The following is a 27,943-nucleotide window of genomic DNA, read 5'->3' on the forward strand; positions in this document are numbered from 1 at the left end:
CAGTACTCCATGGAGTGCGCTGCAGTACTCCATGGAGTGCGCTGCAGTAGTCCATGGAGTGCGCTGCAGTACTCCATGGAGTGCGCTGCAGCACTCCATGGAGTGCTCTGCAGTACTCCATGGAGTGCTCTGCTGTACTCCATGGAGTGCCCTGCAGTAGTCCATGGAGCGCGCTGCAGTACTCAATGGAGAGCTCTGCAGTACTCCATGGAGTGCCCTGCAATACTCCATGGAGTGCCCTGCAGTACTCCATGGAGTGCGCTGCAGTACTCCATGGAGCGCTCTGCAGTACTCCATGGAGTGCGCTGCAGTACTCCAAGGAGTGCCCTGCAGTTCTCCATGGAGTGCGCTGCAGTACTCCATGGAGTGCTCAGCAGCACTCCATGGAGTGCTTTGCAGTACTCCATGGAGTGCTCTGCTGTACTCCATGGAGAGCCCTGCAGTACTCCATGGAGCGCTCTGCAGTACTCCATTTAGTGCGCTGCAGTACTCCATGGAGTGCCCTGCAGTACTCCATGGAGTGCACTGCAGTACTCCATGGAGTGCGCAGCAGTACTTCATGGAGTGCGCTGCAGTACTCCATGGAGTGCGCTGCGGTACTTCATGGAGTGCGCTGCAGTACTCCATGGAGTGCGCTGCAGTACTTCATGGAGTGCACTGCAGTACTCCATGGAGTGCACTGCAGTACTCCATGGAGTGCCCTGCAGTACTCCATGGAGTGCGCTGCAGTACTCCATGGAGTGCGCTGCAGTACTCCATGGATTGCGCTGCACTACTCCATGGATTGCGCTGCAGTACTCCATGGAGTGCGCTGCAGTACTCCATGGAGTGCGCTGCAGTACTCCATGGAGTGCGCTGCAGTACTCCATGGATTGCGCTGCACTACTCCATGGAGTGCGCTGCAGTACTCCATGGATTGCCGTGCAGTACTCCATGGAGTGCCCTGCAGTAGTCCTTGGAGCGCTCTGCAGTACTCCATGGAGTGCCCTGCAGTACTCCATGGAGTGCCCTGCAGTACTCCATGGAGTGCGCTGCAATACTCCATGGATTGCGCTGCACTACTCCATGGAGTGCGCTGCAGTACTCCATGGAGTGCGCTGCACTACTCCATGGAGTGCCCTGCAGTAGTCCTTGGAGCGCTCTGCAGTACTCAATGGAGCGCTCTGCAGTACTCCATGGAGTGCCCTGCAATACTCCATGGAGTGCCCTGCAGTACTCCATGGAGTGCGCTGCAGTACTCCATGGAGCGCTCTGCAGTACTCCATGGAGTGCGCTGCAGTACTCCAACGAGTGCCCTGCAGTTCTCCATGGAGTGCGCTGCAGTACTCCATGGAGTGCCCTGCAGTACTCCATGGAGTGCGCTGCAGTACTCCATGGAGTGCGCTGCAGTACTCCATGGAGCGCGCTGCAGTAGTCCATGGAGTGCCCTGCAGTACTCCATGGAGTGCCCTATAGTACTCCATCGAGTGCCCTGCAGTACTCCATGGAGTGCCCTGCAGTACTCGATGGAGCGCTCTGCAGTACTCCATGGAGTGCCCTGCAGTACTCCAAGGAGTGCCCTGCAGTTCTCCATGGAGTGCACTGCAGTACTCCATGGAGTGCCCTGCAGTACTCCACGGAGTGCGCTGCAGTACTCCATGGAGTGCGCTGCAGTACTCCATGGAGTGCGCTGCAGTAGTCCATGGAGTGACCTGCAGTAGTCCATGGAGTGCCGTGCAGTACTCCATGGAGTGCTCTGCAGTACTCCATGGAGTGCCCTGCAGTAGTCCTTGGAGCGCTCTGCAGTACTCAATGGAGTGCCGTGCAGTACTCCATGGAGTGCCCTGCAGTACTCCATGGAGTGCCCTGCAGTACTCCATGGAGTGCCCTGCAGTACTCCATGGAGTGCGCTGCAGTACTCCATGGATTGCGCTGCAGTACTCCATGGAGCGCTCTGTAGTACTCCATGGAGCGCTCTGCAGTACTCCATGGAGTGCCCTGCACTACTCCATGGAGTGCGCTGCAGTACTCCATGGAGTGCGCTGCAGTACTCCATGGAGTGCCCTGCAGTACTCCATGGAGCACTCTGCAGTACTCCATGGAGTGCCCTGCAGTACTCCATGGAGTGCCCTGCAGTACTCCATGGAGTGCCCTGCAGTACTCCATGGAGTGCGCTGCAGTACTCCATGGATTGCGCTGCACTACTCCATGGAGTGCGCTGCAGTACTCCATGGAGTGCGCTGCAGTACTCCATGGAGTGCCCTGCAGTAGTCCTTGGAGCGCTCTGCAGTACTCAATGGAGCGCTCTGCAGTACTCCATGGAGTGCCCTGCAATACTCCATGGAGTGCCCTGCAGTAGTCCTTGGAGCGTTCTGCAGTACTCAATGGAGCGCTCTGCAGTACTCCATGGAGTGCCCTGCAATACTCCATGGAGTGCCCTGCAGTACTCCATGGAGTGCGCTGCAGTACTCCAAGGAGTGCCCTGCAGTTCTCCATGGAGTGCGCTGCAGTACTCCATGGAGTGCCCTGCAGTACTCCATGGAGTGCGCTGCAGTACTCCATGGAGTGCGCAGCAGTACTCCATGGAGTGCGCTGCAGTAGTCCATGGAGTGCCCTGCAGTACTCCATGGAGTGCCCTGCAGTACTCCATGGAGTGCCCTGCAGTACTCCATGGAGTGCGCTGCAGTACTCCAAGGAGTGCCCTGCAGTTCTCCATGGAGTGCGCTGCAGTACTCCATGGAGTGCCCTGCAGTACTCCATGGAGTGCGCTGCAGTACTCCATGGAGTGCGCTGCAGTACTCCATGGAGTGCGCTGCAGTAGTCCATGGAGTGCACTGCAGTACTCCATGGAGTGCCCTGCAGTACTCCATGGAGTGCCCTGCAGTACTCTATGGAGTGCCCTGCAGTACTCGATGGAGCGCTCTGCAGTACTCCATGGAGTGCCCTGCAGTACTCCAAGGAGTGCCCTGCAGTTCTCCATGGAGTGCACTGAAGTACTCCATGGAGTGCCCTGCAGTACTCCAAGGAGTGCGCTGCAGTACTCCATGGAGTGCGCTGCAGTACTCCATGGAGTGCGCTGCAGTAGTCCATGGAGTGCCCTGCAGTAGTCCATGGAGTGCCGTGCAGTACTCCATGGAGTGCTCTGCAGTATTCCATGGAGTGCCCTGCAGTAGTCCTTGGAGCGCTCTGCAGTACTCAATGGAGTGCCGTGCAGTACTCCATGGAGTGCCCTGCAGTACTCCATGGAGTGCCCTGCAGTACTCCATGGAGTGCCCTGCAGTACTCCATGGAGTGCGCTGCAGTACTCCATGGATTGCGCTGCAGTACTCCATGGAGCGCTCTGTAGTACTCCATGGAGCGCTCTGCAGTACTAAATGGAGTGCCTTGCACTACTCCATGGAGTGCGCTGCAGTACTCCATGGAGTGCGCTGCAGTACTCCATGGAGCACTCTGTAGTACTCCATGGAGCGCTCTGCAGTACTCCATGGAGCGCTCTGCAGTACTCCATGGAGTGCCCTGCAATACTCCATGGAGTGCCCTGCAGTACTCCATGGAGTGCGCTGCAGTACTCCATGGAGCGCTCTGCAGTACTCCATGGAGTGCGCTGCAGTACTCCAAGGAGTGCCCTGCAGTTCTCCATGGAGTGCCCTGCAGTACTCCAAGTAGTGCCCTGCAGTACTCCATGGAATGCGCTGCAGTACTAGATGGAGTGCGCTGCAGAACTCCATGGAGTGCACTGCAGTACTCCATGGAGTGCCCTGCAGTACTCCATGGAGTGCGCTGCAGTACTCCATGGAGTGCGCTGCAGTACTCCATGGAGAGCCCTGCAGTACTCGATGGAGCGCTCTGCAGTACTCCATGGAGTGCCCTGCAGTACTCCAAGGAGTGCCCTGCAGTTCTCCATGGAGTGCACTGCAGTACTCCATGGAGTGCCCTGCAGTACTCCATGGAGTGCGCTGCAGTACTCCATGGAGTGCGCTGCAGTACTCCATGGAGTGCGCTGCAGTAGTCCATGGAGTGCCCTGCAGTAGTCCATGGAGTGCCGTGCAGTACTCCATGGAGTGCTCTGCAGTACTCCATGGAGTGCCCTGCAGTACTCCATGGAGTGCCCTGCAGTACTCCATGGAGTGCGCTGCAGTACTCCATGGAGCACTCTGCAGTACTCCATGGAGCGCTCTGCAGTACTCCATGGAGTGCCCTGCAATATTCCATGGAGTGCCCTGCACTACTCCATGGAGTGCCCTGCAGTACTCCGTGGAGTGCGCTGCAGTACTCCATGGAGCGCTCTGCAGTACTCCATGGAGTGCGCTGCAGTACTCCAAGGAGTGCCGTGCAGTTCTCCATGGAGTGCGCTGCAGTACTCCATGGAGTGCCCTGCAATACTCCATGGAGTGCCCTGCAGTACTCCATGGAGTGCCCTGCAGTACTCCATGGAGTGCGCTGCAGTACTCCATGGAGCACTCTGCAGTACTCCATGGAGCGCTCTGCAGTACTCCATGGAGCGCTCTGCATTACTCCATGGAGCGCTCTGCAGTACTCCATGGAGTGCCCTGCAATACTCCATGGAGTGCCCTGCAATACTCCATGGAGTGCCCGGCAGTACTCCATGGAGTGCGCTGCAGTACTCCATGGAGCGCTCTGCAGTACTCCATGGAGTGCGCTGCAGTACTCCAAGGAGTGCCCTGCAGTTCTCCATGGAGTGCGCTGCAGTACTTCATGGAGTGCCCTGCAGTACTCCATGGAGTGCGCTGCAGTACTCCATGGAGTGCGCTGCAGTACTCCATGGAGTGCGCTGCAGTAGTCAATGGAGTGCCCTGCAGTACTCCATGGAGTGCCCTGCAGTACTCCATGGAGTGCGCTGCAGTACTCCATGGAGTGCGCTGCAGTACTCCATGGAGTGCCCTGCAGTACTCCATGGAGTGCGCTGCAGTAGTCCATGGAGTGCCCTGCAGTAGTCCATGGAGTGCCGTGCAGTACTCCATGGAGTGCTCTGCAGTACTCCATGGAGTGCCCTGCAGTACTCCATGGAGTGCCCTGCAGTACTCCATGGAGTGCGCTGCAGTACTCCATGGAGCGCTCTGCAGTACTCCATGGAGCGCTCTGCAGTACTCCATGGAGTGCCCTGCACTACTCCATGGAGTGCGCTGCAGTACTCCATGGAGTGCGCTGCAGTACTCCATGGAGCACTCTGCAGTACTCCATGGAGCGCGCTGCAGTACTCCATGGAGCGCTCTGCAGTACTCCATGGAGTGCCCTGCAATACTCCATGGAGTGCCCTGCAGTACTCCATGGAGCGCTCTGCAGTACTCCATGGAGTGCGCTGCAGTACTTCATGGAGTGCACTGCAGTACTCCATGGAGTGCACTGCAGTACTCCATGGAGTGCGCAGCAGTACTTCATGGAGTGCGCTGCAGTACTCCATGGAGTGCGCTGCAGTACTCCATGGAGTGCCCTGCAGTACTCCATGGAGTGCACTGCGGTACTTCATGGAGTGCGCTGCAGTACTCCATGGAGTGCCCTGCAGTACTCCATGGAGTGCGCTGCAGTACTCCATGGAGTGCCCTGCAGTACTCCATGGAGTGCCCTGCAGTACTCCATGGAGTGCGCTGCAGTACTCCATGGAGCTCTCTGCAGTACTCCATGGAGTGAGCTGCAGTTCTCCATGGAGTGCACTGAAGTACTCCATGGAGTGCGCTGCAGTACTCCATGGATTGCGCTGCACTACTCCATGGAGTGCCCTGCAGTACTCCATGGAGTGCCCTGCAGTACTCCATGGAGTGCCCTGCAGTAGTCCATGGAGCGCTCTGCAGTACTCAATGGAGTGCCGTGCAGTACTCCATGGAGTGCCCTGCAGTACTCCATGGAGTGCCCTGCAGTACTCCATGGAGTGCCCTGCAGTACTTCATGGAGTGCGCTGCAGTACTCCATGGATTGCGCTGCACTACTCCATGGAGTGCGCTGCAGTACTCCATGGAGTGCGCTGCAGTACTCCATGGAGTGCGCTGCAGTACTCCATGGAGTGCGCTGCAGTACTCCATGGAGTGCCCTGCAGTAGTCCATGGAGTGCGCTGCAGTACTCCATGGAGTGCCCTGCAGCACTCCATGGAGTGCTCTGCAGTACTCCATGGAGTGCTCTGCTGTACTCCATGGAGTGCCCTGCAGTAGTCCATGGAGCGCTCTGCAGTACTCAATGGAGCGCTCTGCAGTACTCCATGGAGTGCCCTGCAATACTCCATGGAGTGCCCTGCAGTACTCCATGGAGTGCGCTGCAGTACTCCATGGAGCGCTCTGCAGTACTCCATGGAGTGCGCTGCAGTACTCCAAGGAGTGCCCTGCAGTTCTCCATGGAGTGCGCTGCAGTACTCCATGGAGTGCCCTGCAGCACTCCATGGAGTGCTCTGCAGTACTCCATGGAGTGCTCTGCTGTACTCCATGGAGAGCCCTGCAGTACTCCATGGAGCGCTCTGCAGTACTCCATGGAGTGCGCTGCAGTACTCCATGGAGTGCCCTGCAGTACTCCATGGAGTGCACTGCAGTACTCCATGGAGTGCGCAGCAGTACTTCATGGAGTGCGCTGCAGTACTCCATGGAGTGCGCTGCGGTACTTCATGGAGTGCGCTGCAGTACTCCATGGAGGCCGCTGCAGTACTCCATGGATTGCCGTGCAGTACTCCATGGAGTGCCCTGCAGTAGTCCATGGAGTGCCCTGCAGTACTCCATGGAGTGCGCTGCAGTACTCCATGGAGTGCGCTGCAGAACTCCATGGATTGCGCTGCACTACTCCATGGAGTGCGCTGCAGTACTCCATGGAGTGCGCTGCAGAACTCCATGGAGTGCCCTGCAGTAGTCCTTGGAGCGCTCTGCAGTACTCCATGGAGTGCCCTGCAGTACTCCATGGAGTGCCCTGCAGTACTCCATGGAGTGCCCTGCAGTACTCCATGGAGTGCGCTGCAATACTCCATGGATTGCGCTGCACTACTCCATGGAGTGCGCTGCAGTACTCCATGGAGTGCGCTGCACTACTCCATGGAGTGCCCTGCAGTAGTCCTTGGAGCGCTCTGCAGTACTCCATGGAGTGCCCTGCAATACTCCATGGAGTGCCCTGCAGTACTCCATGGAGTGCGCTGCAGTACTCCATGGAGCGCTCTGCAGTATTCCATGGAGTGCGCTGCAGTACTCCAACGAGTACCCTGCAGTTCTCCATGGAGTGCGCTGCAGTACTCCATGGAGTGCCCTGCAGTACTCCATGGAGTGCGCTGCAGTACTCCATGGAGTGCGCTGCAGTACTCCATGGAGCGCGCTGCAGTAGTCCATGGAGTGCCCTGCAGTACTCCATGGAGTGCCCTATAGTACTCCATCGAGTGCCCTGCAGTACTCCATGGAGTGCCCTGCAGTACTCGATGGAGCGCTCTGCAGTACTCCATGGAGTGCCCTGCAGTACTCCAAGGAGTGCCCTGCAGTTCTCCATGGAGTGCACTGCAGTACTCCATGGAGTGCCCTGCAGTACTCCATGGAGTGCGCTGCAGTACTCCATGGACTGCGCTGCAGTACTCCATGGAGTGCGCTGCAGTAGTCCATGGAGTGACCTGCAGTAGTCCATGGAGTGCCGTGCAGTACTCCATGGAGCACTCTGCAGTACTCCATGGAGCACTCTGCAGTACTCCATGGAGCGCTCTGCAGTATTCCATGGAGCGCTCTGCAGTACTCCATGGAGTGCCCTGCAGTACTCCAAGGAGTGCCCTGCAGTACTCCAAGGAGTGCCCTGCAGTACTCCATGGAGTGCGCTGCAGTACTCCATGGAGTGCGCTGCAGTACTCCAAGGAGTGCCCTGCAGTTCTCCATGGAGTGCACTGCAGTACTCCATGGAGTGCCCTGCAGTACTCCATGGAGTGCGCTGCAGTACTCCATGGAGTGCGCTGCAGTACTCCATGGAGTGCGCTGCAGTAGTCCATGGAGTGCCCTGCAGTAGTCCATGGAGTGCCGTGCAGTACTCCATGGAGTGCCCTGCAGTACTCCATGGAGTGCCCTGCAGTACTCCATGGAGCACTCTACAGTATTCCATGGAGCGCTCTGCAGTACTCCATGGAGTGCTCTGCAGTACTCCATGGAGTGCCCTGCAGTACTCCATGGAGCACTCTGCAGTACTCCATGGAGCGCTCTGCAGTACTCCATGGAGTGCCCTGCAGTACTCCATGGAGTGCCCTGCAGTACTCCATTGAGTGCCCTGCAGTACTCCATGGAGTGCGCTGCAGTACTCCATGGATTGCGCTGCACTACTCCATGGAGTGCGCTGCAGTACTCCATGGAGTGCGCTGCAGTACTCCATGGAGTGCCCTGCAGTAGTCCTTGGAGCGCTCTGCAGTACTCAATGGAGCGCTCTGCAGTACTCCATGGAGTGCCCTGCAGTACTCCATGGAGTGCCCTGCAGTACTCCATGGAGTGCCCTGCAGTACTCCATGGAGTGCCCTGCAATACTCCAAGGAGTGCCCTGCAATACTCCATGGAGTGCCCTGCAGTACTCCATGGAGTGCGCTGCAGTACTCCAAGGAGTGCCCTGCAGTTCTCCATGGAGTGCGCTGCAGTACTCCATGGAGTGCCCTGCAGTACTCCATGGAGTGCGCTGCAGTACTCCATGGAGTGCGCAGCAGTACTCCATGGAGGGCGCTGCAGTAGTCCATGGAGTGCCCTGCAGTACTCCAAGGAGTGCCCTGCAGTACTCCATGGAGTGCCCTGCAGTACTCCATGGAGTGCCCTGCAGTACTCCAAGGAGTGCCCTGCAGTACTCCATGGAGTGCCCTGCAGTACTCCATGGAGTGCCCTGCAGTACTCCATGGAGTGCGCTGCAGTACTCCATGGAGTGCGCTGCAGTACTCCATGGAGTGCGCTGCAGTAGTCCATGGAGTGCCCTGCAGTACTCCATGGAGTGCCCTGCAGTACTCCATGGAGTGCCCTGCAGTACTCTATGGAGTGCCCTGCAGTTCTCCATGGAGTGCGCTGCAGTACTCCATGGAGTGCCCTGCAGTTCTCCATGGAGTGCCCTGCAGTACTCTATGGAGTGCCCTGCAGTTCTCCATGGAGTGCGCTGCAGTACTCCATGGAGTGCCCTGCAGTACTCTATGGAGTGCCCTGCAGTTCTCCATGGAGTGCGCTGCAGTACTCCATGGAGTGCCCTGCAGTACTCCATGGAGTGCCCTGCAGTACTCTATGGAGTGCCCTGCAGTTCTCCATGGAGTGCGCTGCAGTACTCCAACGAGTACCCTGCAGTTCTCCATGGAGTGCGCTGCAGTACTCCATGGAGTGCCCTGCAGTACTCCATGGAGTGCGCTGCAGTACTCCATGGAGTGCGCTGCAGTACTCGATGGAGCGCTCTGCAGTACTCCATGGAGTGCCCTGCAGTACTCCAAGGAGTGCCCTGCAGTTCTCCATGGAGTGCACTGCAGTACTCCATGGAGTGCCCTGCAGTACTCCATGGAGTGCGCTGCACTACTCCATGGAGTGCGCTGCAGTACTCCATTGAGTGCTCTGCAGTAGTCCATGGAGTGCCCTGCAGTAGTCCATGGAGTGCCGTGCAGTACTCCATGGAGTGCTCTGCAGTACTCCATGGAGTGCCCTGCAGTAGTCCTTGGAGCGCTCTGCAGTACTCAATGGAGTGCCGTGCAGTACTCCATGGAGTGCCCTGCAGTACTCCATGGAGTGCCCTGCAGTACTCCATGGAGTGCCCTGCAGTACTCCATGGAGTGCGCTGCAGTACTCCATGGATTGCGCTGCAGTACTCCATGGAGCGCTCTGTAGTACTCCATGGAGCGCTCTGCAGTACTCCATGGAGTGCGCTGCAGTACTCCATGGAGTGCGCTGCAGTACTCCATGGAGTGCGCTGCAGTACTCCATGGAGCACTCTGCAGTACTCCATGGAGCACTCTGCAGTACTCCATGGAGCGCTCTGCAGTACTCCATGGAGTGCCCTGCAATACTCCATGGAGTGCCCTGCAGTACTCCATGGAGTGCGCTGCAGTACTCCATGGAGCGCTCTGCAGTACTCCATAGAGTGCGCTGCAGTACTCCAAGGAGTGCCCTGCAGTTCTCCATGGAGTGCGCTGCAGTACTCCAAGGAGTGCCCTGCAGTACTCCATGGAGTGCGCTGCAGTACTCCATGGAGTGCGCTGCAGTACTCCGTGGAGTGCGCTGCAGTAGCCCATGGAGTGCCCTGCAGTACTCCATGGAGTGCCCTGCAGTACTCCATGGAGTGCCCTGCAGTACTCCATGGAGTGCCCTGCAGTACTCGATGGAGCGCTCTGCAGTACTCCATGGAGTGCCCTGCAGTACTCCAAGGAGTGCCCTGCAGTTCTCCATGGAGTGCACTGCAGTACTCCATGGAGTGCCCTGCAGTACTCCATGGAGTGCGCTGCAGTACTCCATGGAGTGCGCTGCAGTACTCCATGGAGTGCGCTGCAGTAGTCCATGGAGTGCCCTGCAGTAGTCCATGGAGTGCCGTGCAGTACTCCATGGAGTGCTCTGCAGTACTCCATGGAGTGCCCTGCAGTACTCCATGGAGTGCCCTGCAGTACTCCATGGAGTGCGCTGCAGTACTCCATGGAGCACTCTGCAGTACTCCATGGAGCGCTCTGCAGTACTCCATGGAGCGCTCTGCAGTACTCCATGGAGTGCCCTGCAATACTCCATGGAGTGCCTTGCAATACTCCATGGAGTGCCCTGCAGTACTCCGTGGAGTGCGCTGCAGTACTCCATGGAGCGCTCTGCAGTACTCCATGGAGTGCGCTGCAGTACTCCAAGGAGTGCCGTGCAGTTCTCCATGGAGTGCGCTGCAGTACTCCATGGAGTGCCCTGCAATACTCCATGGAGGTCCCTGCAGTACTCCATGGAGTGCCCTGCAGTACTCCATGGAGTGCGCTGCAGTACTCCATGGAGCACTCTGCAGTACTCCATGGAGCGCTCTGCAGTACTCCATGGAGCGCTCTGCAGTACTCCATGGAGTGCTCTGCAGTACTCCATGGAGTGCCCTGCAATACTCCAAGGAGTGCCCTGCAATACTCCATGGAGTGCCCTGCAGTACTCCATGGAGTGCGCTGCAGTACTCGATGGAGCGCTCTGCAGTACTCCATGGAGTGCCCTGCAGTACTCCAAGGAGTGCCCTGCAGTACTCCATGGAGTGCCCTGCAGTACTCCATGGAGTGCCCTGCAGTACTCCATGGAGTGCGCTGCAGTACTCCATGGACTGCGCTGCAGTACTCCATGGAGTGCGCTGCAGTAGTCCATGGAGTGCCCTGCAGTACTCCATGGAGTGCCCTGCAGTAGTCCATGGAGTGCCCTGCAGTAGTCCATGGAGTGCCGTGCAGTACTCCATGGAGTGCTCTGCAGTACTCCATGGAGTGCCCTGCAGTACTCCATGGAGTGCCCTGCAGTACTCCATGGAGTGCGCTGCAGTACTCCATGGAGTGCCCTGCAATACTCCAAGGAGTGCCCTGCAGTTCTCCATGGAGTGCGCTGCAATACTCCATGGAGTGCGCTGCAGTACTCCATGGAGTGCGCTGCAGTACTCCATGGAGCACTCTGCAGTACTCCATGGAGCACTCTGCAGTACTCCATGGAGCGCTCTGCAGTACTCCATGGAGTGCCCTGCAATACTCCATGGAGTGCCCTGCAGTACTCCATGGAGTGCGCTGCAGTACTCCATGGAGCGCTCTGCAGTTCTCCATGGAGTGCGCTGCAGTACTCCAAGGAGTGCCCTGCAGTTCTCCATGGAGTGCGCTGCAGTACTCCTTGGAGCGCTCTGCAGTACTCCATGGAGTGCCCTGCACTGCTCCATGGAGTGCCCTGCAGTACTCCGTGGAGTGCGCTGCAGTACTCCATGGAGTGCGCTGCAGTACTTCATGGAGTGCGCTGCAGTAGTCCATGGAGTGCCCTGCAGTACTCCATGGAGTGCCCTGCAGTACTCCATGGAGTGCCCTGCAGTACTCCATGGAGTGCCCTGCAGTACTCGATGGAGCGCTCTGCAGTACTCCATGGAGTGCCCTGCAGTACTCCAAGGAGTGCCCTGCAGTACTCCATGGAGTGCACTGCAGTACTCCATGGAGTGCCCTGCAGTACTCCATGGAGTGCGCTGCAGTACTCCATGGAGTGCGCTGCAGTTCTCCATGGAGTGCGCTGCAGTAGTCCATGGAGTGCCCTGCAGTAGTCCATGGAGTGCCGTGCAGTACTCCATGGAGTGCTCTGCAGTACTCCATGGAGTGCCCTGCAGTACTCCATGGAGTGCCCTGCAGTACTCCATGGAGCGCTCTGCAGTACTCCATGGAGTGCGCTGCAGTACTCCATGGAGCACTCTGCAGTACTCCATGGAGTGCCCTGCAGTACTCCATGGAGTGCGCTGCAGTACTCCATGGAGCACTCTGCAGTACTCCATGGAGCGCTCTGCAGTACTCCATGGAGTGCCCTGCAATACTCCATGGAGTGCGCTGCAGTACTCCATGGAGTGCGCTGCAGTACTCCATGGAGTGCGCTGCAGTACTCCATGGAGTGCGCTGCAGTACTCCATGGAGTGCCCTGCAGTTCTCCATGGAGTGCGCTGCAGTACTCCATGGAGCGCTCTGCAGTACTCCATGGAGTGCGCTGCAGTACTCCATGGAGTGCACTGCAGTACTCCATGGAGTGCGCTGCAGTACTCCATGGAGTGCCCTGCAGTACTCCATGGAGTGCACTGCAGTACTCCATGAAGTGCGCTGCAGTACTCCAAGGAGTGCCCTGCAGTACTCCATGGAGCGCTCTGCAGTACTCCATGGAGTGCGCTGCAGTACTCCAAGGAGTGCCCTGCAGTTCTCCATGGAGTGCGCTGCAGTACTCCATGGAGTGCCCTGCAGTACTCCAAGGAGTGCCCTGCAGTTCTCCATGGAGTGCGCTGCAGTACTCCAAGGAGTGCCCTGCAGTTCTCCATGGAGTGCGCTGCAGTACTCCAAGGAGTGCCCTGCAGTTCTCCATGGAGTGCGCTGCAGTACTCCATGGAGTGCGCTGCAGTACTCCAAGGAGTGCCCTGCAGTTCTCCATGGAGTGCGCTGCAGTACTCCATGGAGTGCCCTGCAGTACTCCATGGAGTGCACTGCAGTACTCCATGAAGTGCGCTGCAGTACTCCAAGGAGTGCCCTGCAGTTCTCCATGGAGTGCGCTGCAGTACTCCATGGAGTGCGCTGCAGTACTCCATGGAGTGCCCTGCAGTACTCCATGGAGTGCACTGCAGTTCTCCATGGAGTGCGCTGCAGTACTCCATGGAGTGCCCTGCAGTACTCCATGAAGTGCGCTGCAGTACTCCATGGAGTGCCCTGCAGTACTCCATGGAGTGCGCTGCAGTACTCCATGGAGTGCCCTGCAGTACTCCATGGAGTGCGCTGCAGTACTCCATGGAGTGCGCTGCAGTACTCCATGGAGTGCGCTGCAGTACTCCATGGAGTGCGCTGCAGTACTCCATGGAATGCCCTGCAGTACTCCATGGAGTGCGCTGCAGTACTCCATGGAGCGCTCTGCAGTACTCCATGGAGCGCTCTGCTGTACTCAATAGAGCGCTCTGCAGTACTCCATGGAGTGCCCTGCAATACTCCATGGAGTGCCCTGCAATACTCCATGGAGTGCCCTGCAGTACTCCATGGAGTGCGCTGCAGTTCTCCATGGAGTGCGCTGCAGTACTCCATGGAGTGCCCTGCAGTACTCCATGGAGTGCGCTGCAGTACTCCATGGAGTGCCCTGCAGTTCTCCATGGAGTGCGCTGCAGTACTCCATGGAGTGCGCTGCAGTACTCCATGGAGTGCCCTGCAGTTCTCCATGGAGTGCGCTGCAGTACTCCATGGAGTGCCCTGCAGTTCTCCATGGAGTGCCCTGCAGTTCTCCATGGAGTGCTCTGCAGTACTCCATGGAGTGCGCTGCAGTACTCCATGGAGTGCGCTGCAGTACTCCATGGAGTGCCCTGCAGTACTCCATGGAGTGCGCTGCAGTACTCCATGGAGTGCCCTGCAGTACTCCATGGAGTGCACTGCAGTACTCCATGGAGTGCTCTGCAGTTCTCCATGGAGTGCCCTGCAGTTCTCCATGGAGTGCTCTGCAGTACTCCATGGAGTGCGCTGCAGTACTCCATGGAGTGCGCTGCAGTACTCCATGGAGTGCCCTGCAGTACTCCATGGAGTGCGCTGCAGTACTCCATGGAGTGCTCTGCAGTTCTCCATGGAGTGCGCTGCAGTACTCCATGGAGTGCGCTGCAGTACTCCATGGAGTGCCCTGCAGTACTCCATGGAGTGCGCTGCAGTACTCCATGGAGTGCCCTGCAGTACTCCATGGAGTGCCCTGCAGTACTCCATGGAGTGCGCTGCAGTACTCCATGGAGCACTCTGCAGTACTCCATGGAGTGCGCTGCAGTACTCCATGGAGTGCCCTGCAGTACTCCATGGAGTGCCCTGCAGTACTCCATGGAGTGCGCTGCAGTACTCCATGGAGCGCTCTGCAATACTCCATGGAGCGCTCTGCAGTACTCCATGGAGTGCCCTGCAATACTCCATGAAGTGCCCTGCAATACTCCATGGAGTGCCCTGCTGTACTCCATGGAGTGCGCTGCAGTAGTCAATGGAGTGCCCTGCAGTACTCCATGGAGTGCCCTGCAGTACTCCATGGAGTGCGCTGCAGTAGTCAATGGAGTGCCCTGCAGTACTCCATGGAGAGCCCTGCAGTACTCCATGGAGTGCGCTGCAGTACTCCATGGAGTGCCTTGCAGTACTCCATCCTCCCTTCATTTACGTGTAAATTAAGTCTGTCCTAACTGACTGGTCGAGGCTGATTACAAAACTGACTGTGTATCTCCAGGCATGATTTTGGGACGCCCATGTGCTCTCACCCACGCCCACACGCCCACGTCCACCCAGAAAATTCTGTACGATGGCGTACATATGTGTGTGTTTGCATATTCTGCATAACTGTGTACATGTATGTACGTAGTTTGTGTAAAAGTGTACATGTTAGTACATTAAGAAAACAGTCACCTAACAACCCTGTCTAACAAGGCTAAGAACCATGTCTAACCAGGCTATTAACCCCAGCTAACAAGGCTAACAACCCTATCTAACAAGGCTAACAGTCACATCTAAGAAGGCTAGCAGAGCTATCATCTTCCACCTAACAGATCTATTAACTTCCACCTAACAGAGCTATCATCTTCCACCTAACAGAGCTATCATCCTCCACTTAACAGAGCTATCATCTTCCACCTAACAGAGCTATCATCCTCCACTTAAGAGGCCTATCATCTTCCACCTAACAGAGTTATCACCCTCCACTTAACAGAGCTTGCATCCTTCACCTATCAGAGGTATCATCCTCAACCTAACAGAGCTATCATCCTCCACCTAACAGAGCTATCATCCTGCACCTAACATAGCTATCATCCTCCACCTAACAGAGCTATCATCCTCCACCTAAGACAGCTATCATCCTCCACCTAACAGAGCTATCATCCTCCACCTAAGGCAGCTATCATCCTCCACCTAAGAGAGCTATCATCCTTCACCTAACAGAGCTATCATCTTCCACATAACGGAGCTATCATCCTCCACCTGACAGAGCTATCATCCTCCACCTAACAGAACCATCATCCTAGACTTAACAGATATATCATTCTCCAACTAACAGAGCTATCATCCTCCACTTAACAGAGCTATCATCTTCCAAATAACAGAGCTATCATCCTCCACCTAACAGAGCTATCATCCTCCACCTAACAGAGCTATCATCCTCCACCTAACAGAGCTGTCTTCCTCCACCTAACAATGCTATCATCCTCCACCTAACAGAGCTATCATCCTAGACTTAACAGAGATATCATCCTCCACCTAACAGAGCTATCATCCTCCACCTAACAGAGCTATCATCCTCCACCTAACAGAGCTATCATCCTCCACCTAACAGAGCTATCATCCTAGACTTAACAGAGATATCATTCTCCACCTAACAGAGCTATCATCCTCCACCTAACAGAGCTATCATCCTCCACCTAACAGAGCTATCATCCTCCACCTAACAGAGCTATCATCCTCCACCTAACAGAGCTATCATCCTCCACCTAACAGAGCTATCATCCTCCACCTAACAGAGCTATCATCCTCCACTTAACAGAGCTATTATCCTCTACTTAACAGAGCTTTCATCCTCCACTTAACAGAGCTATCATCCTCCACTTAACAGAGCTATGATCCTCCACCTAACAGAGCTATTATCCTCCACATAACAGAGCTATCATCCTCCACTTAACAGAGCTATCATCCTCCACTTAACAGAGCTATCATCTTCCGCGTAACAGAGCTATCATCCTCCACTTAACGTAGCTATCATCGTCCACCTAACAGAGCTATCATCCTCCACTTAACAGAGCTATCATCCTCCAGTTAACAGAGCTATCATCCTCCACTTAACAGAGCTATCATCCTCCATTTATCAGAGCTATAATTCTCCACCTAACAGAGCTATCATCCACACCTAACAGAGCTATCATCCTCCACTTAACAGAGCTATAATCCTCCACCTAACAGAGCTATCATCCTCCACCTAACAGAGCTATCATCCTCCACCTAACAGAGCTATCATCCTCCACCTAACAGAGCTATCATCCTCCACCTAACAGAGCTATCATCCTCCACTTAACAGAGCTATCATCCTCCACTTAACAGAGCTATTATCCTCTACTTAACAGAGCTTTCATCCTCCACTTAACAGAGCTATCATCCTCCACTTAACAGAGCTATGATAATCCACCTAACAGAGCTATCATCCTCCACATAACAGAGCTATCTTCCTCCACTTAACAGAGCTATCATCCTCCACCTAACAGAGCTATCATCCTCCGCGTAACAGAGCTATCATCCTCCACTTAACGTAGCTATCATCCTCCTCCTAACAGAGCTATCATCCTCCACTTAACAGAGCTATCATCCTCCAGTTAACAGAGCTATCATCCTCCACTTAACAGAGCTATATCCTCCACTTAACAGAGCTATCATCCTCCACTTAACAGAGCTATCATCCTCCACCTAACAGAGCTGACATCCTCCACCTAACATAGCTATCATCCTCCACCTAACAGAGCTATCCTCCCAACAGGGTCAGCAACCCTGCCAAAATGAGTCATCCGACCCACCTGTCAAGGTTCACTCTCTGCCAACAACAACAGTTGTGTTGATCCAAGTTGCAGGTGGAATGTGATGGCCAGGCGTGCATGACCAGCTTAAACTTTGCTTAATTAACTCCTCATAACACAAGTAAGAAAGCTAACATTGTGTGCCTGCCTGTCTGTCTGCCTGTCTGTCTGCCTGCCTGTCTGCCTGCCTGTCTGTCTGCCTGTCTGTCTGCCTGCCTGTCTGCCTGCCTGTCTGTCTGCCTGCCTGTCTGCCCGCCTGTCTGTCTGTCTGCCTGCCTGTCTGCCCGCCTGTCTGCCCGCCTGCCTGTCTGCCTGCCTGTCTGCCTGTCTGCCTGCCTGTCTGCCCGCCTGTCTGTCTGCCTGCCTGCCTGCCTGCCTGCCTGCCTGCCTGCCTGCCTGCCTGCCTGCCTGGCTGTCTGTCTGCCTGCCTCTCTGCCTGCCTCTCTGCCTGCCTGCCTGTCTGTCAGCCTGCCTGCCTGTCTGCCTGCTTGCTTGCCTGTCTGTCAGCCTGCCTGCCTGTCTGCCTGCTTGCTTGCCTGTCTGTCTGTCTGTCTGTCTGTCTGTTTGCTTGATTGCCTGCCATTATGCCTGTCTCCCTGTCTGTCTGCCTGCCTATTTGCCTGTCTGCCTGCTTGTCTGTCTTCCTGTCTGCCTGTCTGCTGGCTGGCAGGTAGGCAGGCTGGCAGGCTGCCAGGTAGGCAGGTTGGCACGTGGGCAAGCTGGCAGGTAGGCAGGCTGGCAGGCTGCCAGGTAGGCAGGTTGGCAGGTGAGCAAGCTGGCAGGTAGGCAGGCTGGCAGGCTGCCAGGTAGGCAGGTTGGCAGGTGAGCAAACTGGCAGGTAGGCAGGCTGGCAGGCTGCCAGGTAGGCAGGTTGGCACGTGGGCAAGCTGGCAGGTAGGCAAGCTGGCAGGCTGCCAGGTAGGCAGGTTGGCAGGTGAGCAAGCTGGCAGGTAGGCAGGCAAGGTCTAGTGTCAACAGGTGGTGGACGGGGAAGTGGTTCCACGCTGGTGCTACTTACTCGAGTCTAAACATTCACATTACCTCGTCTAGAACACCTTGATAGATTATTTATTTATCGTCCCTGAAAACTGATTGTGATGTGTGTGTGTGTGTGTGCGTGTGTGTGTGTATGTGTGTGTGTGTCACTGGGGTCAATACCACACCTTGCGCTGAATGACCCATACGGGTTTAGAGACCCATAATGTAGCTACGATTACATGCTCCAAGAGTAATTGTATTTATGCCGCATTTGTCGGCTTAGTAAAGAAAATAAAAAAAAAAAAACAGAGATCAGGATGGTGTTTCCCTGTCATATTCCATCACTCAGGATGGTGTTTCACTGTCATATTCCATCACTCAGGATGGTGTTTCCCTGTCATATTCCATCACTCAGGATGGTGTTTCCCTGTCATATTCCATCACACAGGATGGTGTTTCCCTGTCATATTCCATCACTCAGGATGGTGTTTCACTGTCATATTCCATCACTCAGGATGGTGTTTCACTGTCATATTCCATCACACAGGACGGTGTTTCACTGTCATATTCCATCACACAGGATAGTGCTTCCCTGTCATATTCCATCACACAGGATGGTGTTTCCCTGTCATATTCCATCACTCAGGATAGTGCTTCCCTGTCATATTCCATCACACAGGATGGTGTTTCCCTGTCATATTCCATCACACAGGATGGTGTTTCCCTGTCATATTCCATCACTCAGGATAGTGCTTCCCTGTCATATTCCATCACACAGGATGGTGTTTCACTGTCATATTCCATCACTCAGGATGGTGTTTCACTGTCATATTCCATCACACAGGATGGTGTTTCACTGTCATATTCCATCACACAGGATGGTGTTTCACTGTCATATTCCATCACACAGGATGGTGTTTCCCTGTCATATTCCATCACACAGGATGGTGTTTCACTGTCATATTCCATCACACAGGATGGTGTTTCACTGTCATATTCCATCACACAGGATGGTGTTTCACTGTCATATTCCATCACACAGGATGGTGTTTCACTGTCATATTCCATCACACAGGATGGTGTTTCCCTGTCATATTCCATCACACAGGATGGTGTTTCACTGTCATATTCCATCACACAGGATGGTGTTTCACTGTCATATTCCATCACACAGGATGGTGTTTCACTGTCATATTCCATCACACAGGATGGTGTTTCACTGTCATATTCCATCACACAGGATGGTGTTTCCCTGTCATATTCCATCACACAGGATGGTGTTTCACTGTCATATTCCATCACACAGGATGGTGTTTCACTGTCATATTCCATCACACAGGATGGTGTTTCACTGTCATATTCCATCACACAGGATGGTGTTTCACTGTCATATTCCATCACACAGGATGGTGTTTCACTGTCATATTCCATCACACAGGATGGTGTTTCACTGTCATATTCCATCACACAGGATGGTGTTTCACTGTCATATTCCATCACACAGGATGGTGTTTCACTGTCATATTCCATCACACAGTATGGTGTTTCACTGTCATATTCCATCACACAGGATGGTGTTTCCCTGTCATATTCCATCACACAGGATGGTGTTTCACTGTCATATTCCATCACACAGGATGGTGTTTCACTGTCATATTCCATCACACAGGATGGTGTTTCACTGTCATATTCCATCACACAGGATGGTGTTTCACTGTCATATTCCATCACACAGGATGGTGTTTCCCTGTCATATTCCATCACACAGGATGGTGTTTCACTGTCATATTCCATCACACAGGATGGTGTTTCACTGTCATATTCCATCACACAGGATGGTGTTTCACTGTCATATTCCATCACACAGGATGGTGTTTCACTGTCATATTCCATCACACAGGATGGTGTTTCACTGTCATATTCCATCACACAGGATGGTGTTTCACTGTCATATTCCATCACACAGGATGGTGTTTCACTGTCATATTCCATCACACAGGATGGTGTTTCACTGTCATATTCCATCACACAGGATGGTGTTTCACTGTCATATTCCATCACACAGGATGGTGTTTCACTGTCATATTCCATCACACAGGATGGTGTTTCACTGTCATATTCCATCACACAGGATGGTGTTTCCCTGTCATATTCCATCACACAGGATGGTGTTTCACTGTCATATTCCATCACACAGGATGGTGTTTCACTGTCATATTCCATCACACAGGATGGTGTTTCACTGTCATATTCCATCACACAGGATGGTGTTTCACTGTCATATTCCATCACACAGGATGGTGTTTCCCTGTCATATTCCATCACACAGGATGGTGTTTCACTGTCATATTCCATCACACAGGATGGTGTTTCACTGTCATATTCCATCACACAGGATGGTGTTTCACTGTCATATTCCATCACACAGGATGGTGTTTCACTGTCATATTCCATCACACAGGATGGTGTTTCACTGTCATATTCCATCACACAGGATGGTGTTTCACTGTCATATTCCATCACACAGGATGGTGTTTCACTGTCATATTCCATCACACAGGATGGTGTTTCACTGTCATATTCCATCACACAGGATGGTGTTTCACTGTCATATTCCATCACACAGGATGGTGTTTCCCTGTCATATTCCATCACACAGGATGGTGTTTCACTGTCATATTCCATCACACAGGATGGTGTTTCACTGTCATATTCCATCACACAGGATGGTGTTTCACTGTCATATTCCATCACACAGGATGGTGTTTCACTGTCATATTCCATCACACAGGATGGTGTTTCCCTGTCATATTCCATCACACAGGATGGTGTTTCACTGTCATATTCCATCACACAGGATGGTGTTTCACTGTCATATTCCATCACACAGGATGGTGTTTCACTGTCATATTCCATCACACAGGATGGTGTTTCACTGTCATATTCCATCACACAGGATGGTGTTTCACTGTCATATTCCATCACACAGGATGGTGTTTCACTGTCATATTCCATCACACAGGATGGTGTTTCACTGTCATATTCCATCACACAGGATGGTGTTTCACTGTCATATTCCATCACACAGGATGGTGTTTCACTGTCATATTCCATCACACAGGATGGTGTTTCACTGTCATATTCCATCACACAGGATGGTGTTTCACTGTCATATTCCATCACACAGGATGGTGTTTCACTGTCATATTCCATCACACAGGATGGTGTTTCACTGTCATATTCCATCACACAGGATGGTGTTTCACTGTCATATTCCATCACACAGGATGGTGTTTCACTGTCATATTCCATCACACAGGATGGTGTTTCACTGTCATATTCCATCACACAGAATAGGTCACATATATTTTGTTGAAAAGTGTCAGCCTGTACTGAAAGAATTCAGTAGTGTCAGTCTGAGCTGGGAGACTTCAGTAGTGTCAGTCTGAGCTGGGAGACTTCAGTAGTGTCAGTCTGAGCTGGGAGACTTCAGTAGTGTCAGCCTGAGCTGGGAGACTTCAGTAGTGTCAGCCTGAGATGGGAGACTTCAGTAGTGTCAGTCTGAGCTGGGAGACTTCAGTAGTGTCAGTCTGAGCTGGGAGACTTCAGTAGTGTCAGTCTGAGCTGAGAGACTTCAGTAGTGTCAGTTTGAGATGGGAGACTTCAGTAGTGTCAGTCTAAGCTGGGAGACTTCAGTAGAGTCAGTCTGAGCTGAGAGACTTCAGTAGTGTCAGTCTGAGCTGAGAGACTTCAGTAGTGTCAGTCTAAGCTGAGATACTTCAGTAGTGTCAGTTTAAGACGGTAGACTTCAGTAGTGTCAGTCTGAGCTGGGAGACTTCAGTAGTGTCAGTCTGTGCTGGGAGACTTCACTAGTGTCAGTCTGAACTGAGAGACTTCAGTAGTGTCAATCTGAGCTGAGAGACTTCAGTAGTGTCAGTCTGAGCTGAGAGACTTCAGTAGTGTCAATCTGAGCTGAGAGACTTCAGTAGTGTTAGTCTGAGCTGGGAGACTTCAGTAGTGTCAGCCTGAGCTGGGAGACTTCAGTAGTGTCAGCCTGAGCTGAGAGACTTCAGTAGTGTCAGTCTGAGCTGAGAGACTTCAGTAGTGTCAGCCTGAGCTGGAAGACTTCAGTAGTGTCAGTCTGAGCTGATAGACTTCAGTAGTGTCAGTCTGAGCTGAGAGACTTCAGTAGTGTCAGTCTGAGCTGGGAGACTTCAGTAGTGTCAGCCTGAGCTGAGAGACTTCAGTAGTGTCAGCCTGAGCTTCGAGACTTCAGTAGTGTCAGCCAGAGCTGGAACACTTCAGTAGTGTCAGTCTGAGCTGAGAGACTTAAGTAGTGTCAGTCTGAGCTGCGAGACTTCAGTAGTGTTAGTCTGAGCTGGGAGACTTCAGTAGTGTTAGTCTGAGCTGGGAGACTTAAGTAGTGTCAGTCTGAACTGCGAGACTTCAGTAGTGTCAGTCTGAGCTGGGAGACTTCAGTAGTGTTAGTCTGAGCTGAGAGACTTAAGTAGTGTCAGTCTGAGCTGCGAGACTTCAGTAGTGTTAGTCTGAGCTGGGAGACTTCAGTAGTGTCAGTCTGAGCTGGGAGACTTCAGTAGTGTCAGTCAGAGCTGGGAGACTTCAGTAGTGTAAGTCTGAGCTGAGAGACTTCAGTAGTGTGAGTCTCAGCTGAGAGACTTCAGTAGTGTTAGTCTGAGCTGGAAGACTTCAGTAGTGTCAGTCTCAGCTGAGAGACTTCAGTAGTGTTAGTCTGAGCTGGGAGACTTCAGTAGTGTCAGCCTGAGCTGAGAGACTTCAGTAGTGTCAGTCTCAGCGGAGAGACTTCAGTAGTGTCAGTCTGAGCTGGGAGACTTAAGTAGTGTCAGTATGAGCTGGGAGACTTCAGTAGTGTCAGCCTGAGCTTCGAGACTTCAGTAGTGTCAGTCTGAGCTGGGAGACTTCAGTAGTGTCAGTCTGAGCTGGGAGACTTCAGTAGTGTCAGTCTGAGCTGGGAGACTTCAGTAGTGTCAGTCTGAGCTGGGAGACTTCAGGAGTGTCAGCCTGAGCTGGGAGACATCAGTAGTGTCAGCCTGAGATGGGAGACTTCAGTAGTGTCAGTCTGAACTAAGAGACTTCAGTAGTGTTAGTCTGAGCTGGGAGACTTCAGGAGTGTCAGCCTGAGCTGGGAGACTTCAGTAGCGTCAGCTTGAGCTGGGAGACTTCAGTAGTGTCAGTCTGAGCTAGGAGACTTCATTAGTGTCAGTCTGAGATGGGAGACTTCAGTAGTGTCAGTCTGAGCTGGGAGGCTTCAGGTGTGTCAGCCTGAGCTGGGAGGCTGCAGTAGATTCAGTCTGAGATGGGAGACTTCAGTAGTGTCAGCCTGAGCTGGGAGACTTCAGTAGTGTCAGTCTGAGCTGGGAGACTTCAGTAGTGTCAGTCAGAGGTGGGAGATTTCAGCAGTGTCAGCCTGAGCTGAGAGACTTCAGTAGTGTTAATCTGAGCTGAGAGACTTCAGTAGTGTCAGTCTGACCTGAGAGACTTCATTAGTGTCAGTCTTAGTTGGGAGACTTCAGTAGTGCCAGTCTGAACTGAGAGACTTCAGAAGTGTCAGCCTGAGCTGGGAGACTTCAGTAGTGTCAGTCTGAGCTGGGAAACTTCAGTAGTGTCAGTCTGAGCTGAGAGACTTCAGTAGTGTCAGTCTGAGCTGAGAGACTTCAGTATTGTCAATTTGAGCTGAGAGACTTCAGCAGAATCAGCCTGAGCTGGGAGACTTGAGTAGTGTCAGCCTGAGCTGGGAGACTTCAGTAGTGTCAGTCTGAGCTCAGAGACTTCAGTAGTGTCAGTCTGAGCTCAGAGACTTCAGTAGTGTCAGTCTGAGCTGGGAGACTTCAGTAGTGTCAGTCTGAGCTGGGAGACTTCAGTAGTGTCAGTCTGAGCTGAGAGACTTCAGTAGTGTCAGTCTGAGCTGAGAGACTTCAGTATTGTCAATTTGAGCTGAGAGACTTCAGCAGAATCAGCCTGAGCTGGGAGACTTGAGTAGTGTCAGCCTGAGCTGAGAGACTTCAGTAGTGTCAGTCTGTGCTGGGAGACTTCAGTAGTGTCAGTCTGAGCTCAGAGACTTCAGTAGTGTCAGTCTGAGCTCAGAGACTTCAGTAGTGTCAGTCTGTGCTGGGAGACTTCAGTAGTGTCAGTCTGAGCTGGAAGACTTTAGTAGTGTCAGTCTGAGCTGATAGACTTCAGTAGTGTCAGTCTGTGCTGGGAGACTTCAGTAGTGTCAGTCTGAGCTGGGAGACTTCAGTAGTGTCAGTCTGAGCTGGAAGACTTTAGTAGTGTCAGTCTGAGCTGGGAGACTTCAGTAGTGTCAGTCTGTGCTGGGAGACTTCAGTAGTGTCAGTCTGAGCTGGGAGACTTCAGTAGTGTCAGTCTGAGCTGGAAGACTTTAGTAGTGTCAGTCTGAGCTGCGAGACTTCAGTAGTGTCAGTCTGAGCTGGAAGACTTTAGTAGTGTCAGTCTGAGCTGGGAGACTTCAGTAGTGTCAGTCTGAGCTGGAAGACTTTAGTAGTGTCAGTCTGAGCTGGAAGACTTTAGTAGTGTCAGTCTGAGCTGATAGACTTCAGTAGTGTCAGTCTGTGCTGGGAGACTTCAGTAGTGTCAGTCTGAGCTGGGAGTCTTCAGTAGTGTCAGTCTGAGCTGGAAAACTTTAGTAGTGTCAGTCTGAGCTGATAGACTTCAGTAGTGTCAGTTTGAGCTGGGAGATTTCAGTATTGTCAGTATGAGCTGGGAGACTTCAGTAGTGTCAGTCTAAGCTGGGAGACTTCAGTAGTGTCAGTCTGAGCTGAGAGACTTCAGTTGTGTCAGTCTGAGCTGGGAGATTTCAGTAGAGTCAGTCTGAGCTGGGAGACTTCAGCAGTGTCAGCCTGATCTGGGAGACTTCAGTAGTGTCAGCCTGAGCTGGGAGACTTCAGTAGTGTCAGCGTGAGCTGAGAGACTTCAGTAGTGCCAGTCTGAGCTGGGAGACTTCAGTAGTGTCAGTCTGAGCTGGGAGAATTCAGTAGTGTCAGTCTGAGATGGGAGACTTCAATAGTGTCAGACTGAGCTGAGAGACTTCAGTAGTGTCAGTCTAAGCTGAGATACTTCAGTAGTGTCAGTTTGAGATGGGAGACTTCAGTAGTGTCAGTCTAAGCTGGGAGACTTCAGTAGAGTCAGTCTGAGCTGAGAGACTTCAGTAGTGTCAGTCTGAGCTGAGAGACTTCAGTAGTGTCAGTTTGAGATGGGAGACTTCAGTAGTGTCAGTCTAAGCTGGGAGACTTCAGTAGAGTCAGTCTGAGCTGAGAGACTTCAGTAGTGTCAGTCTGAGCTGAGAGACTTCAGTAGTGTCAGTCTAAGCTGAGATACTTCAGTAGTGTCAGTTTAAGACGGTAGACTTCAGTAGTGTCAGTCTGAGCTGGGAGACTTCAGTAGTGTCAGTCTGTGCTGGGAGACTTCAGTAGTGTCAGTCTGAGCTGATGGACTTCAGTAGCGTCAGTCTGAACTGAGAGACTTCAGTAGTGTCAATCTGAGCTGGGAGACTTCAGTAGTGTCAGCCAGAGCTGGGAGACTTCAGTAGTGTCAGCCTGAGCTGAGAGACTTCAGTAGTGTCAGTCTGAGCTGAGAGACTTCAGTAGTGTCAGCCTGAGCTGGGAGACTTCAGTAGTGTCAGTCTGAGCTGAGAGACGTCAGTAGTGTCAGTGTGAGCTGGGAGACTTCAGTAGTGTCAGCCAGAGCTGGAACACTTCAGTAGTGTCAGCCTGAGCTTAGAGACTTCAGTAGTGTCAGCCTGAGCTTCGAGACTTCAGTAGTGTCAGCCAGAGCTGGAACACTTCAGTAGTGTCAGTCTGAGCTGAGAGACTTAAGTAGTGTCAGTCTGAGCTGGGAGACTTCAGTAGTGTTAGTCTGAGCTGGGAGACTTCAGTAGTGTCAGTCTGAGCTGGGAGACTTCAGTAGTGTCAGTCAGAGCTGGGAGACTTCAGTAGTGTCAGTCTGAGCTGAGAGACTTCAATAGTGTGAGTCTGAGCTGGAAGACTTCAGTAGTGTCAGTCTGAGCTTGGAGACTTAAGTAGTGTCAGTCTGAGCTGGGAGACTTCAGTAGTGTTAGCCTGAGCTTCGAGACTTCAGTAGTGTCAGTCTGAGCTGGGAGACTTCAGTAGTGTCAGTCTGAACTGGGAGACTTCAGTAGTGTCAGTCTGAGCTGGGAGACTTCAGTAGTGTCAGTCTGAGCTGGGAGACTTCAGTAGTGTCAGTTTGAGCTGATAGACTTCAGTAGTGTCAGCCTGAGCTGGGAGAGTTCAGTAGTGTCAGTCTGAGCTGAGAGACTTCAGTAGTGTCAGTCTGAGCCGAGAGACTTCAGAAGTGTCAGTCTGAGCTGGGAGACTTCAGTAGTGTCAGTCTGAGCTGAGAGACTTCAGTAGTGTCAGTTTGAGCTGATAGACTTCAGTAGTGTCAGCCTGAGCTGGGAGACTTCAGTAGTGTCAGCCTGAGCTGGGAGACTTCAGTAGTGTCAGTCTGAGCTGAGAGACTTCAGTAATGTCAGTCTGAGCTGAGAGACTTCAATAGTGTCAGTCTGAGCTGAGAGACTTCAGTAGTGTCAGTCTGAGCTTAGAGACTTCAGTAGTGTGATTCTGAGCTGGAAGACTTCAGTAGTGTCAGTGTGAGCTGGGAGACTTCAGTAGTGTCAGCCTGAGCTGGAAGACTTCAGTAGTGTCAGTGTGAGCTGGGAGACTTCAGTAGTGTCAGTCTGAGCTTCGAGACTTCAGTAGTGTCAGTCTGAGCTGGGAGACTTCAGTAGTGTCAGTCTGAGCTGGAAGACTTCAGTAGCGTCAGCCTGAGCTGGGAGACTTCAATAGTGTCAGTCTGAGCTGGGAGACTTCAGGAGTGTCAGCCTGAGCTGGGAGACTTCAGTAGTGTCAGCCTGAGATGGGAGACTTCAGTAGTGTCAGTCTGAACTGGGAGACTTCAGTAGTGTCACTCTGAGCTGGGAGACTTCAGGAGTGTCAGCCTGAGCTGGGAGACTTCAGTAGCGTCAGCCTGAGCTGGGAGACTTCAGTAGTGTCTGTCTGAGCTAGGAGACTTCAGTAGTGTCGGTCTGAGCTGGGAGACTTCAGTAGTGTCAGTCTGAGCTGGGAGGCTTCAGGAGTGTCAGCCTGAGCTGGGAGGCTGCAGTAGTGTCAGTCTGAGCTGGGAGACTTCAGTAGTGTCAGTCTGAGCTGGGAGACTTCAGTAATGTCATTCTGAGCTGGGAGACTTCAGTAGTGTCAGTCTGAGCTGGGAGATTTTTACAAAATATATTTAGTTGGGCAAGGAGGAATAACATCTTGTAGGAGTGAGGAAGAGCCAGTTGTGAGTGTGGGGTAAGTTTGTGAGGCAATAGGTAAAATGAAAGGGGGTAAGGCAGCCGGGATTGATGGGATAAAGATAGAAATGTTAAAAGCAGGTGGGGATATAGTTTTGGAGTAGTTGGTGCAATTATTTAATAAATGTATAGAAGAGGGTAAGGTACCTAGAGATTGGCAGAGAGCATGCATAGTTCCTTTGTATAAAGGCAAAGGGGATAAAAGAGAGTGCAAAAATTATAGGGGGATAAGTCTGTTGAGTATACCTGGTAAAGTGTATGGTAGAGTTATAATTGAAAGAATTAAGAGTAAGACGGAGAATTGGATAGCAGATGAACAAGGAGGCTTTAGGAAAGGTAGGGGGTGTGTGGACCAGGTGTTTACAGTGAAACATATAAGTGAACAGTATTTAGATAAGGCTAAAGAGGTCTTTGTGGCATTTATGGATTTGGAAAAGGCGTAT

The sequence above is a fragment of the Cherax quadricarinatus genome, chromosome 9, assembly GCF_038502225.1.
Source record: "Cherax quadricarinatus isolate ZL_2023a chromosome 9, ASM3850222v1, whole genome shotgun sequence".
Classification (NCBI taxonomy): domain Eukaryota; kingdom Metazoa; phylum Arthropoda; class Malacostraca; order Decapoda; family Parastacidae; genus Cherax; species Cherax quadricarinatus.